The 15,535-nt window shown below is 41.7% G+C and overlaps 1 long non-coding RNA gene across 1 annotated transcript; it reads left to right on the forward strand.

The window, feature by feature from the left end:
• The first annotated feature begins 4,146 nt into the window (after positions 1-4,146).
• LOC147906173 (uncharacterized) lies at positions 4,147-14,159 on the forward strand. Its single transcript, XR_015541300.1, has 2 exons — positions 4,147-4,605; positions 13,568-14,159. It is a non-coding gene; the product is annotated as an uncharacterized LOC147906173 (long non-coding RNA).
• Positions 14,160-15,535: the final 1,376 nt, after the last annotated feature.

Genomic DNA, 15,535 nt, shown 5'->3' on the forward strand with positions numbered 1-15,535 from the left:
CAAAATTATGCAAATGAGAGCCTTCCTTTCTTTGTTATATGGTCTCAGCAAGGATGTTACACTTACAGTAAGATGAGGATAAATAGGCCTGACAAGGTTGGTGTTGAGGCAATGTTCAAACCCTTAGCAAAAATCTCAAAGGCATTTGGATGTGATGCTAGAAGGACAATCCTTGTTGATGACTCCCCATACAAGGCTTGCATTAGCCCTCCATCAAATTGCATATTTTCTTCAACGTTTGATGTACAAGACAAGGATGATAATATTCTACTAAGAAAGTTGATGCTGTACTTACTACAACTCGATGAGACTAAAGATGTGCCCAGCATGATTGAGACAAATCGGTATGGACAATTACCTGTGATGGAGGGGCATAAGGATTTCAACCTTGTCCAGAAAGTAATTGATGAATGGAGGGAGGAAAATCATGCATGGTCAAGAATGGAATATAAAACAAGAAATCTTCCTCTTGCAGATCAACTAAGAGAGAGGGATATAGGTGGTAGGGCAACCCATGGTGGTGATGGCCAGGTGCCTAAACTCAATGCATCCCAAATAAGACTTTTAAGGAATGCTCTGCAACTCTCTAGCATGAATGCTATGCAAGTTTCTCAATTGGCTATAGACCTAGGGTACAAAGGTCACTATATCAAGAAATACATTGCTAAGGGCTACATAAACCGACTACAGAATGTGTATTTTTCATGAAGGTATATATGTCAAAGTGTTTTTTTATTTTATCTCAATATATATAACTGTTGTTGTAGCTAATTGAATTTGTCTTTTGTGATGTAGATAGATATACGTTCAAATCAAGCTTGAGTAGGTACATACCAGAACGAGATCCATTTGGACCACCAAAGTTACCTGTCCCTATCAACGGTGTTATGGATAAAAAATGTGGCTTTCGAGGTGCATGAGTCAACCATTACAGGTGATGGCTTGGGCTTGTTTGTGCATGGCTCCATCAAGAGAGGGACTACTATTCTCCATTATGGAGGTGACAAGTACTCGTACGGAGACTGGAAGGAATTATGTAGAGTTCATCCAAGGCTAAAGAAGTACTCTATCCAAGAGGACCCTACTGTCCCTATGAAGGATATGGTGCATATTGTTGGTGATGTTCAATATGGCAATGTGGCAGGATTTATTAACAGCAATAGAAATACCAATGTAAAGCCAAATGTTTGTTATGTATTTTCCCCTGATGTTCCACCTTGGTATGACCCCATGATGAACATAGATATTGCAGAATATGGTCACATTTGTATTGAATCCATAGATGATATACATGCAGGAGAGGAGCTATTTGCAGACTATGAGTTTTGAATAACAACATTGTATTTCTTTATACAATCATTACTTATGGGAATTACTACTTTCTTGCCAACTATGTAAATTGGTGCATAATTGTTGTGTGTGAATAATATGCAAACATGTTCATAACTACATTCATAATGTATTTAGAAGGAGTGTCTCTCGTGCCATTCTTTCCGGTGCCATTCTCTTTGGGGCTAGAAATTGAGAGTTTCTTTGGAATCATGATTTATTTCAGGGATTTCAATGGTGTATCAACAAGTTGTTATGTTTTCATCCTAAAGTGTACTTTTTTACTTTGCAATGAGTAATCAACATGACATGTAAAGTTATCGTTTTACAATGATGCTAGTCAGTCCAAACATTGAAAGTGCACAATGAATGATTGTCATTGCCACCTAAATTACATCAAATGCTTGTCATTGCCCATTGATTTTCCATCAACTACATATCTTGCATTCATTCTCCTCAACTACATATCTTGATTTTCCATCAACTACATATCTTACTAAGTTAAAGAGCCAGTGCATTTTCATTGCAATACTCATGGTTATTAATTACACTCTACATTTTTTAAATGGTGTTTTGGAGATTTTCAAATTAGAATTCTCACAACAAAAGCGAGTCTCAATATCAATGGAAATTCCAGAGACTCGCTATTATGAAGGTGTTTTTGAACATCACTATGGCTCACGAGATGAATCTAACTCAAATGGGTTTCAAAGTTTATTATTTTTTGATGATAACATAGTTTAGACACTGATATTCTATTTATTATTTGAGAATGTAGTTGATATTTCACACTTTATGAATGGCTATCTAGTCTATTTTCACATATTTCTCCTATTTTTTCATTGAGGGGAGCTACGATTTCTTCCAAAACTGCCATTCTCGGAATTGGGTTTTTCTCGAATTATCTAATACGGTCTTTGAAAGGAAAGAAGTTGGAATGTAGGAACTTAAAATGTAGTGTACATTTCACCTTTAAAAAAGTTGGAATGTAGATATTTAATGAGTAATGGAAATGTTAATTTAAGCAAGATTCTTGTTAAGAAGTTTTCATGGTAAAGATGAATGTGTTCATTGTCATCAACATTTTTAGGTGAACTAGTCGCTATCTTCTAGAGTCTAGTTCTTCAATAATAGAAGGAAGAAGGTGTGAAAAAGGCCCATCAATTTCTTCCTAATATCATTCAATATCTCTTTAAGGATAGCTCCTACTTTGGTGAAAGGAGATCCCTCTATTATTCAAGATCTCTTTAAAGGATACCCACTAAAAGGAAGAAGGTGCAAAAGAGGCCCATCAACTTCTTCCTTCTATTATTCAGGACCTCTTTAAAGGATAGCCACTAGTTTGGTTGGAGATGTTGAAAAAAACAATGCCAATGAAAATACATATCTTCATTTTCATCTCTTTTTCCTTGTTTTTAGTCTTGAGCCTCTTCCTTCGCACTTCTTCCTTCTACTTTTTTTTCCCAAACCAATTGATATCTATTTTATTATTGTTCTCATCTTCGACCCCTCTTTGCCTCTATCTCTACTCTTATCATTATCATGCGCATGCTTCAACAAGACAAAAATGAAAAAGAAGATGGTGATTGCTTTGGTTGAAAATGTTGAGAAAAAGAATGACACCCACCTTCATTTGCATCTATTTTGCTTTTTTTAAATCATGGGCTTTCTTATCGTTATCATGCGCATGCTTCAACAAGACAAAAATGAAAAAGAAGATGGTGATTGCTTTGGTTGAAAATGTTGAGAAAAAGAGCGACAATGAGAACACCTACCTTCATTTGCATCTATTTTGCCTTTTTAAATCATGGGCTTCTCCATGTGTACCTTCTTCCATATCTTATTCATGATCTGGGCTACATTAATAACAAGTCGCCGTCTTCTATTCAATTATTGTCTGCATCTCCAATCCAAACCGTCTCCATCTCCATCTCTCTTATCCATCATACACATATTCTTCTTCATGAATCTACTTTTACACCCACAGTGTTTGTCATTATTTATAACCAATACATGAATGTAGAGTTGATTTATTATTGCAATGTACTCGGCATTGCCACTTGTCTCTCCTTAAGGATTCAATCTAGACTTTAACGGGAACTAGGAGATCATGTGCAAAGGGTATATTAGAAATTGAGTAAATGAAATGGCCCTTTTTCTGTATAAACTCACACTTTTTTCGAAAATCTGTAAAAAAGCCCCTTATGTAATTATATTTCTATAAGATTCCATCAATTTAGCAATACCTTCTGTCGAACTCATGTGATAGTCACATATTTTTGAGTGAACCCGCACAGACTTTAGCAAATTAATCACTACCTAAGTCATGAATTTATCTAGCCCTTCTATAAATAAAATATTCATATCTAATTGCCCTTTTCACAAGAGGGTGGACGAGTTTTCTTCAAGTACTTAATGCAATAATAAGATTACATCAAGAAAAGCATGGTTTGAAGGTCCCACATACCAATCCGGGTGGTTTGCTCTGCTTGGGCATGCTCCTGGGAGCTGTGATGAGGCCGCTAGAAAATATTTTCCTGCTCGGGCGTGACTAGGATGCCATGTCATCTTTTTGTTGCAGGCGGGTGGACAAGTGTGAAGTGGATATCCACCGATGCGCCCTTTCATCGGGCGCCACATAGTGTGCCATTTTGAGGGCAGGAGGGCTGGAATCCTTGCACGTATGTGGCATAAACGTCAATCAGTGAGACATGGGAGTTGTGCATGGGGATATGTAGCGTGCCCACGAAGAGCTTGTTCAAACGAGGCCTGGAATGTGAGGCGGGTGGCTGCTTGAGCGAGCATTTTTAACCTTGAAAATAATTGGATATGGAACGTGACCTGAGCTCCATCCACGCCACTGATGGCATTGGCTGCGCCTCTGCCTTGGCCACTCGTCGCATTGTGCGCACCTGTCTTGTTCCAAATACGAACGTACGATGTACCGGCGTGGGTTTGTTTCCGGTAGCATCCTTGAGGACGAGCCGAATCTGGAAACGTTTCCCCTCGAACTCCACAGGCCCACGTCGGCAGAAAAGGGCTTGCAAGCCTGGCCACTCTAGTGGATTGGGAAAAGCCGGAGGCTAGGAGCAGACAAGGAGCACGAGTGGGAGCAATGGGCGCCCCGATTGTTGCGGATTTGGGCATGGCGAACTCAGTCCCCGCAGCACATTCGCCCAACTGAAGGCCTGGCGTGACCTGGCTCTCGAGTTTGAATACCCCGCTCGATTTCCAACGTGGGACATAACGCATTTGCCTTGCGACTTTTCTTATCATGTAGAGTTGTCCTGTCTTTTTGATTCCAGAGAATTCCTCTCACTGAATAAAATTTACAAATGTCTCGTGCTTCATAGGCACAACCTCTATCTTGAAAAGAATCGCGCTTGGAAATTCATCTGTCTCCTTTTGCTTCTCTTTCAAGAAAAGTTAGACAGTGGTTTGCAATGTTGTGTCGCTCTGTTTTTCACCACTACTCTTTTAGAAGTCATGTTGTTCTCCCTGTTATCAATGCGAAATATAACAGGGCATGATGATCAACATAGAAAGTGAATGGGTCCTAGCGTTGGTATTTCTTCACGCTAGAACCCATAGCAAGCCCTTCACGCTTGTTGCTTATGTAGTTGAGCTTCTGCATGTCTAGTTCGTCTATTGCAGAAATGTATTGATAGTCTTATCTATGCTCTCCAAATTGTGTTAACATACTCCTGCTAGCGTATTTAGAGTATGGGAGCAAAGCTAAATGCTTGTTGGCACTCTTATGTCTAATCAATGCATGATGAAACTATATAGATGACTTCTCGTCTTGGCATAACTTCACGTGATAGTTGACGTGGCCCATAAACATGGGTACACTCCTTCTGACTTTCGATTGTTTTGGTGGCAATTCCATGCTTACAACACTATAGGTCTCAAATACATATCCATGCATGACCATAAATGGACATGCTGCAGAGTTTTAAAAAATATCATGAACTCTACATTGGCTGATTACTTCTTTGAGATACTGAAGGTATTTGTTGAATGTTAAATGCACTCATCCACGAACACTTCAAACATCTTTGGAAGCCATTTCTCAAAGGCATGCTCAAAGGCATGGCACATAACACTTTGAAACGTGGATGATGCATTGGACATACCAAATGGCATAGAAAATTATGCATAACTTTCCCATTTTGTAGTGTATAAAGTTTTACTTTGGTTCTCAGGTGCAATGAGTATGTGGTTTGACCTGTTGAACCCATCCAAAAGTTGTATGCATTGAAACAACGTGTTACATCCCAAACCCTGTATTTAGGTGTGGATGAGAAAATATAGTGGTTATGATTAGGTGTGTATGGGGATCTTGCTTTATAGCAGCAGTCGAAGAGGTGCATTCCTTGTTGATTCAGGTCAGCCATCTATTCAGCACTATCAGCCCATATATGTGCTTCGGACAGTGGCAACAATACAAGCAAATACATAATAGGGGCCATGTAGTGGGTGACACCTCTCTTGGCGCTCTCCTTTGACTCTCATTCTTTCTATGGTTTTGTGCCATGCGGACAAGTTTTGTTAACACTAACCACTAGCAAGATCAATCTTATGCAATAGAAAAGAACGAAGAGAGATCATAATTATTGGATGTTATAAAAAACATGCTATATATACAACGATGATATCCTTGGATCTTAGTTTCGATTCATGCATGCTAAACTAATGAGGCATATAAAAGGTTCCTGGTTGGATCATAGCTTGCCTTTTCACGTGGCAGATTCACAGCTTGACGTTGAAAGGTGGTCTTTTTCTGGCAATCTCCCTGAGAGTTCTCAAGCTGCTGATTGCCCTGGTTTAAGACATTTCTGCCTTGCCTTTCTTCACTGCATGCTGCCTTTACATGCAGTACTAGCTAGGGTCCTTACATACAATGAGATGGCCTTTGGATGGGGCTAAAGCACGTTATTTATAGACGCATATGGTTGGCTGATTGCTTGTTTGATTCAGATTGGCTAGCACTTTTCAGGCTCTCAAGTACTATAGAAAGGTCAATAATTGTGTTCATACTTTGCCCAGCTTATGTTCCAACTATTGGTCCAATTCCTAGGCACCTTTGCGTATCTGTTTGGGCTGCGAGGATTACCCTAATTGAACCGTATTCTGTCCTTAATCTTGCTCAAATAGTTGTGGCAGCTGTAAAATTTTGCTTGAATACATTTTGCAGCTGTAAGTCATGTCCACATGGCATGCACTTCAAGTATCCACTCTTGCTCACCTTGAAGCACAAGGGTACACCATGCACCTTTATTCCATTTTTTAAGTGTCCTTGATAAGGTTGAGCTCCATGCCAAAACTGACCAGCTCAATCTCCAAGGTTTTTGGCTTTGTCTCCAGCTGCACTGGTTCTATAGCCTCATCCTCCTTATTGGAGAGACACCCTTTGACACTCCTCTCCATGAGATTCATCGCCTTGGAGATTTGCATTTGTCAGATTTTGGCTCAGGTTCTGGTTTTGAGTTTTGGTTTGACAATGATACCTCTGAAGTCTCCAGTTGTGAGTGCATCACCCCTTACAAGCTCCTTCCTACTTTGGAAGGTCTCACTTGGATCAATGCTCTTAGTTTTGGGGTGCTCCTTGATTCTTGGAGGCTCTATCTTGGCACTTGTCCTTTATGCTATGAAGTTTGCAATCACTCTAGTTGTCACCTACTTGAGGAGTGGCTTCGTTCTTGTTGCTGTAGGCTTGAAGCTCTTTGTGTGTTCACTAGACCTTAGCTTCACGATTGGCAATTTTCTCTTTGTTGGGCTTGGTTCTCTTGTTTCACGTTCAAATTGGGCCCAATGTTCCTAAGCTTCCCTTGTTTGACGCTCTCGAAGTTTCGATCCACATTCTTTCTTTTCCTGATGATAATGCACCTGTTGCTGCTCCCATTCATGCCGGTATTCCGCCCATTATCCATATGGGATCCATGAAGAGAATACCAACTTGTTGCCTAGGCTTTATTCTACATGCAGCCTATGCTACATTTGATTGCCGGTGGAAACAGTTCGAGATTAACACTAAACACATAAGAGAGTAATCAAGGTACACTAGAGGAGACCCAAGAGAGACCTAAACTATTGTACATTTCCAAAATATTCTGTATATACAATAACAAAGTTCTTGGATTTATGCATGCTAAATCACTGGTGCATACTAAAGGTTCCTAGCTTACACTATATCTTCAAAAGCTTAAGCTTGTTCCTGTCTTGCAATCTCCCTTGTGGTTGTGTCTTCAATACTGATCACCCTAGTTCATGACCACATTGCCTTGTGTTTCTTACCCAGAGGCTAGCTTTGGGATGTACTACTAGCTTTGTTTCTTGCAAGCAATGAGATATCCGTGAATAGGGCTAAAACACCCTATTTATGGGAGCATATGGTTGGCTGATTGCTGGTTAGATTCGTGTGGTCTAGCACTTTTCAGGTCCTCAAATTCCATCAAAAAAGTCATTTACTGTGTTCATAACGTGTCCAAGTTCTGTTCGGCCAGCACTTTCAGGCCCTCAAATACCATCAAAAGGGTCATTTATTGTGTTCATAATGTCAGCTGTTGGTCCACATCTTGGGCACTTTTAGGCATTTCAGGTCAGCGGCCAGCCAGCACTTTTCAGGTCCTCAAGTACGATAAAGCATGTAATTTGTTGTGTTGAAAATGTACCCAACTTGTGTTCCAACTATTCACATCCTGGACAGCTTTAGGCGTTTGTTGGGCTGCCATAATCGTCCAAATTCGATCCCAAGTACTCATAATTAAGACTCATGTCTGCGTGGCATGCACTTCAAGCATTCATGTGACAGGTTTTAACGAGTAAATTAATACTAATTCATCCATCATTAAGCATTTTTATCCCAAATTCACTGCGCATTTTTTGCACATATGTTCTCTAAGTTGGAAATATTATTCATGTTATTGCCCATCTATCTTTAGATAGGTAGTCAGATAGAGGAAACTAACTAGACTATGGTGGATGTGCTAGAGGCATGTATCTCTATGTAACCTAAGATGGCAAATGGTGACAAGTCGCTGAACAAGATCTCAAAAAATATTGTGTGTCTAGACAATCCAAGGCACAAATGGTGGTTCTCGACTAGGTGCCTTAACCAGGATGCACCTTGTAAAGGGTAGGTTGGGCATAGTTGCAATGATATACAGAACTTCTGAAATGTTTTTCGCATGAGAATTTGGAGGAAGCTAGGCACAAATGAGCGGCGGAAATGGAAAGTTTGCAAGCTACCCTTGTACAAGAAGTGGAAGATTGTCATTGAGAAAGGGAAGATTGGGACGTGTGTCAACAAGCAAAGGAAAATTGTAATCAACAAGAGTTCGCAACCATGGTTCAACAACATTGGCAACCATGGTGATCTTCAACATTGTCAATTCTTGACAAGATTCAATTTAGTAAGGATAAAGGTAAGATGGATGCTAATATTATACATTCTAGGTTGTATTAGTTTACTTCATATTTTGTTGTATATAGATCTGATCCAATAAGGTCTTACTCTTGACTTGTTCTTATATATCCACTCGTTCTTTAGCTACAGAAGTCTGACAAGGGACAATTGGGTGGTTATATATATGTCCAAGAGAAATTGTCAAAACCATTTACAGTCCTTTCATTTATAACATCAATTATTTTCTTCTACTTGAGATTTTGGTGGAATACATTTTCTTGTACATAAACCAATCAATAGTTTAAGAACTTCTGCATGTCTTGTGTATTTTTATTTCACTGCTCGCTTCTCGCAAAACCCAGCACATAAGCACATGTGTTCTATACTTAGTACTAAAGCCCAATATTGCTTCAAGAGCTGGTCATGAGAAGATTGCACCTGTGGGAGGGGGATATTTCTTGGAAGGGAGGTAGGGTACTTGACTTCTCCAGGGAGTTTGGGTGGGTTGGCAGCTCATCTCTTTTACCAATACCCACACCCTCAGAAGGCATAGAGGAGGTTGTCTCTAAGCTAAACAAAAGGTGGAACTGTTTCGATAATGCCAAAAAGTGGGCCCTCATATTTGAGTTGATATGGAATAGAGAGATTCTAGAGAAAATGTCTACCCTACTATGGCTAACCTTGCATAAGGCAGTCTGGACCAACATGTGACTTAAACTACACACTGTGTTGTGTTTTTAGAGGATGAGTTTGGGCATGTTCCTGGATTCATCTAGATATATATAGTTCTTTAGGACAACTGCTAATATTTTTGTCCTTCCTATTGCCTTTCTCAGGGAGATTTTCTTAAAAGGCACAAAAGTTTGCCTTTCTTATTCCAAGAATTTGTGGCTATTAAAGGCCGTAGAGAAAGGAGTTTCAAATTTTGCTATCCAATTAGAAGAATCCTTAAGGGTCCAAGGTATCTTATCACATTGAAAATCGACAATTATCCCAAAACTGCTTCTTAGCTGGAAGCTGCACCTCATAGGTGTGGTCGCTAGGTATTGTGGACAGCCCCATCTTCTGCACAAATTTGTAATTAACAAAATTGTGAGAGCTGCCCGGATCAAAGAGAATGTGAACCTATTGGTCCCTAACTTCTCCATAAACTCGGAAAAGATCATGGGAACCAAACAACGAAGTATTGAAAGTACAATTACAAGAGAGTGGGCAGGTAATGACATTTACTGAAATACCTGTCATCGTGACTTGGTTTGCTCCCTTGGCTGCGGTACGTGGACCCGCCTGGAGCTTCGGTCCTAGCACCAACTTTTGGTTCTTCCGCTTAGGACACTCATTCTTTGTGTGGCCCCGCTCCTCGCAATAGAAGCATCGCCCTTCTTTCTTGAGCCTCAAAGTGCGAAGGAAACGGGCTTTACCATTCTTTGCTGGAGTTAAGCTTTTCCTGGAGGCGTTGTCCGTAGACTTCGTCTCCGCGATACCAGTCGTATGCTGAAAGAACTTGCGTTTGTTCTTTCCACTCGTATCGGTAACTGTGGTTGCCTTGGTACCGGCTATTGTATCATCATATATGCGTGCATATGTCATGGCCTCCTGCAACGTTGTGCACTTGTTGTTCTTTATCTGCAACTTGTAGGAGTCTGGCAAACCATCCACGAAGAAACCTAACAAGGTCACTGGATCCATTTTAGTGGCCCTGGTTTGCAGATCCCTAAATCTTTGAAGATAAACTTCAAAGGTCAAGTTTAATTTTGACATATCGAGGGCCTTGAGCTTGCCAACGATATCGTAGTCATCCTCCTTCTTCAGGAACTCCTTCGTGAAGATGCCCTCAAAATCTGTCCAAGTATCAGGCTTAGGCTGGAGTTCTTTCCACCATAGCAAGGTTTTACCTGACATAAACCCTGCTGCAAGATGGATCTTTTTCTCATCTGGATAGGGGTGGAATTGGAAGTGTACCTGCCACTTGTGCAACCAAGTGTCAACTACCCCCTTTGTTCTTGACTTTTGGTCACCCGGAAAAGGATCTGGAGTTATATTCGGGCCTAGCACTGAAGCCATGGCATCCACATGCGTGAGTGCCTGTACAGTGCTAGCCAGAAGGGTGAGAGTTGCTTGTATTCCCTGGAGTTGCTGTGTCAACCCCAATTGATTAGCATTGACCTGCTCGAATTTGCCATCAAGAGCAGTCGTAAATTCACTGAAGGCCTTTTTTGTTATCAGGTCATCATAGAGACCCTGATCCTCCTCTCCCACAGGAGTGTAATCCAAGTCCTGCTCTCCCATGGTGAACTCGGGATTTGGAGCATCAGACATGGCTGAAATTTGATTGAATACGAACTGAGAGAAATAACTGACTGAAACGAAGTACAGAGGAGAAAGGAGCAGAAGAAAACTGTCCCGAAAGATGCTGACGGAAGGAGATGCTGGAACCTGGCGAATCAGAAGCCCACGAATCTCGAGACCTTTCCGAACCCGCAACCGGATACACGCGCTGGTGAAGTGGCTGTACGGTCTGCTGACGTGGACTGTACGGTAGCTGACGTGGACTGTACGGTCGCTGACGTGGACTGTACGGCGTCCGTACAGTCTGCGGGTACAGTTTCGGTGCAGGGTTTTCTGACGCAGGGCTCGCTGCAGCGGGATCTGCACAGCTGGCGTAGGCTGGCGCAGGGTATTCCGTACAATTCTGTACGGTGCTGATGCAGGGCCGTACGATGGCTGATGCAGGCTGGCGCTGGCAGTGTACGGATGCTGCAGACTGCACGGTGCAGGGGCAGCGCTGGCGCAGGCAGGGACGGCTGACGCAGGCTGGCGCTCAAATCGAGGCGCTGCTTCGAAGCTCTAGGCTGGCTTGTGGGTAGGCTGGTACCTTGCCCCCACCTATATAGGGTGCAGGGCAGCCTTATTTGGAAGCTGTGCTTCCAAAAAAGGCCAAGCCCCCCTAGCTTTGGAGGGGTGCTTTTTCGAAAAAAGCACCCCTTGCGCAGGCTGCACACAGCCCTATGCGCAGGCTGTAATCAGCCTTCTGCGCAGGCTGTACGCAGCCTGTTCGCCGCCCCAAGAGCCTCTCTTTGCCCCCAGACTGTTCCGTACAATCCCAGGCGCCTCTTCCACGCCTCCCTTGCTGCTTTTTTCGGCCACTCTCTCCTACCTTTCTGCTCTCTCTCCCCTTCCTACAGCCTTCTCTCACAGGCCTTCAGGGATCTCGATTTTTCTCTCTCCTTTTCTTCTTCCTTTTCCCAGATATCTATCTACCCCTCCTATCCCAGGTATCCAGCAAAAACGCAGCAACAGATTTCGAAATTTAGGGCATACCTGGAGGGAAAACTCGTCAAAAGTTCTCGTATCAGAAGTTCCTACCTCAAGAGTTGGCTCTGATACCAACTGACACATCCCAGCACTCCTGAAACCCCTGATCTGCAAACAAACCACACACAACATCAGATCTGAGCAGGCTGCTCACCACCCAACCGTGACATCTACGGGATGTGATCCCGAATCAGACGATGTCCCCTCCGAGCCACGAGCTGAGCTACTGGCACGAACTCCCAATCAGATCCAAACCAGCCTGGTGTCCCATACCACCAGGTGGCGCTGTGAAGCCCTGGATCTGTCACTGGGCCTTGGGCTACGCTAAGATGCAGGCGCGCGTCCGCGACTCAATCCAGGAACAGACCTGGCACCTGGGAACAAAACTTGCTCCCAACTGCACACGCGATAACTGAACCCCCTGGGCCTCTTTTATAGACTCGGGCCCCGGCGCCAAAAATAGCGAAGACCTATAAATAGTTCGTACCCTTGCCACTCAACCCGAGAATCAAGCCTGCCTAGCTCTAAGCCTCCCCAGGCTAACCTGAGCTAGTTCTGTGTACCCAGTACACGTCAGATACCAATCCGTGCACATGACAATAACCCACTGCTAACTGAAGTGAAGGCAGAGATTAGAACCTCTGAATAGGACCAATCTGCTTTGTTTCTCAAAGTGAAGAAGTATAGCCAAATCTCTGAGTGGTCAATATTGAATGAAGTATTGTCTAAGCATGCCGTGAATAGGACCAATCTGCTTTGTTTTCTCAAAGTGAAGAAGTATAGCCAAATCTCTGAGTGGTCAATATTGAATGTTTCCAAATTCAAAGTATTGTCTAAGCATGCCGTTAATATGGTGTTTCCGAGTTAAAAGTGCTTGGTAGGGACTCCTAAAATTTCAGAAATGTATTTTGGGTTTGCATCAATCCATACTTTTGTTCCTTGCTGAAAAATGAGCGTTGAATGTTTGCACATGTTTAAATTAGTTGTATGAGGTAGCCCTCCTCCAAGAGCAGCCAAACAGGGGAGAGGGACACCTGCTTCCTTTAATTGTTTTTTCTGTCTCCCCTCCAGTTTTTCTGTAGCCTTTTGGTTTGACTAACTAGGAAGGATCTATTCTCTGCAAAAGGAAAGCCATGTACATGTTATGAGCTACATTACAAATGCAACTCATAAAATGGCATGCATGTTTTATGAGTCATTAGCTGCATTACAAGTGCCATGCCTAAAATGGTTAAAGTGATAACAGCCTGATTAAATGAATGTACTTTCTACAATCTGTCTCAACTCTTTGGCCAAACTCAATTGATCAAAATGCTTCTAACAGGAGATAGTTTCTGTCCCAAGAATGCCTTTTCTTATAATATTGATCATCGGTTGATTCTGTTTTACTAGGATGCCTTAACCAGATAATAGTTTGTAATTTGGAATGCAAGGGTAACTGAATATCAGAAAGGTTGAATAATCACATAGCTTGCTAATGCAACCTCTTATGTTCTGGATATTGACTTTCCCCAGACTTTTCTTTCCTTTTGGATTCCGAGACCTCATTGTTTAATGACAGGTTGGAGAACTATTTTCCAATGTCAAAAGCGGGAGAAGAGATGGGGTATAATGCACTTGTGGAGTCGAACAAACAGATGAACTCCAGGAAAAATAAGCAAGCTAAGGATGTGGAATGCCTCTCATCATCTTACTGTTGTGCTGTTGTAAGTGGGATGCTTGTATTGTTCGTATGTGCATTCATCCCACCCCCTTTCATGGGTCCTTTTGAATGGCTAAGGTCGTTTTACCTTTTTTTCTTTAGAACAAGGAGTCGTCTGCAGATGTTCTTCCTTCTTGCAAACTTTATTCATCTAGGGCAGGCTGTATTTGCATGGTTCCTGGCACAGAGAGTGGATAGTCCACATGCTGCAGGCTGGTTTTGGCAAACCTTTGCCTTTGGCTATGGATCATTGAAGCTTTTATTAAGGATGTCTGAAGGCAAGCAGAGTCTCAAGGAACTATGAATAGCCATATCCCGATGTTGTACTAGCTGGTTTCCTCTGGTATCTAATGCCATTTTGCACTTTATGCCTTACATGGTTCAAATAGTCTATTTACTTCTAAATATGTGCTCATTTGTGCTTTAGGTCTGTTGTGTATTCTGAACATATAAATTGCTCATGGTCTCCTAAAGATATGTTTTTTTTTAAATAATGATGTGCCACATTTGTGCTGATAGGAATGGATTTTTTAATTTTTGGCATCAGAAACACAGCCTAACAAGCTTGTGCTCTTTGGCGGATTTCAAATACGTAGACAATAATGGTAATGATACTTCAGTTTGCAAGAAATTGAACATGTGCATTTGATGTTGAATTACACTATTTGCTTTCTATGTATAGAAAATAGAAAGGTCTTCTAAATCCATGCTTTCTTGCAAAAAGTCATTTATGGTGTTGTTTATATATATTTTTTAAAGAAATCAGAAGAGTAAAATATACCATTCAAAACGGAAAAATATATAAAAGTGGCAGTGGAAGAGACCTTACCTCTGATGTCCCTGCTATCTGAAAGCAGGGAAGGGAGTGGGTTTGTAGTTTAGCTGGCCTCAGCCTGTAGCTGGCAAAATAACAGAAAGGGGAGAGCACTGCCAAGGCCTGAGAAAAGTAGAATTCTCTTTGAGACCGGAAAACCCAGTTGACCCAGTACAGCTGGCTGCGGAAAGGAAAATATTCCTGACACAAGATATGTGATGCTTGGAACGATCGCCCGAGGTGAACGTGTTTGAGAGAGTGGCAAACAGGCCAGTACTGGAATAGGAGGAGAAATATATCCTGGATAACTGAGGTACTGTCCAACAAAATCTTGAACGGAATTTCTTTGAGCAAAGAAGGCAATTTCATTAACCTCAGCCTTATACAAAACGAAAGTGCCATTGCATCCTTCCCTAAAGGCCCAGGGTCATTCCACGATCATGACAAGCGCTGTTGGGTGAGATTTCAAGGCTCAGGGCTCATCGGGTTTTTTACGGTAAGGAAGGAATTCCTCCTTCATTGCAGATTCCAGCCCATTGATGGTCAACATTGGGCTTATGCTTGTAATCAAATTCTAAAGGCCCAAGTTGATTGCTTGCTTTTTTAATATAGCACTTGCTGTGTAAGTCCATTATGAAAGATAGCCACAAGCTTTAGGGGTCTTTTGAAACACCGAATGTCGAAAAGATTTCAAAATTGTTTGCATCCATATATTAAAACAAATAGCGAAATATTACATATTTACATCGATTCAAGTCTAAAATAGGACAAGAATGCAAGGGACAAGTCAGGCAAGTCTACAGAACTCTATAAACAATCATTAGGTTTCCTTGCACATTTGCAGGAGATCCATGCATAGATGATAGAAACAAGCCATCCCTCTTCGATTCGTTCAAATTGTTAACTTTGACTTACATTGGAAGACGTCCCAAATAGTGTTTCCTATACGAGGTTATGGACATGCAAA

The sequence above is a fragment of the Dipteris shenzhenensis genome, chromosome 1 (assembly GCF_047967505.1).
Source record: "Dipteris shenzhenensis isolate YYH24624 ecotype China chromosome 1, Dip_SZ_1.0, whole genome shotgun sequence".
In the NCBI taxonomy this organism is placed as follows: domain Eukaryota; kingdom Viridiplantae; phylum Streptophyta; class Polypodiopsida; order Gleicheniales; family Dipteridaceae; genus Dipteris; species Dipteris shenzhenensis.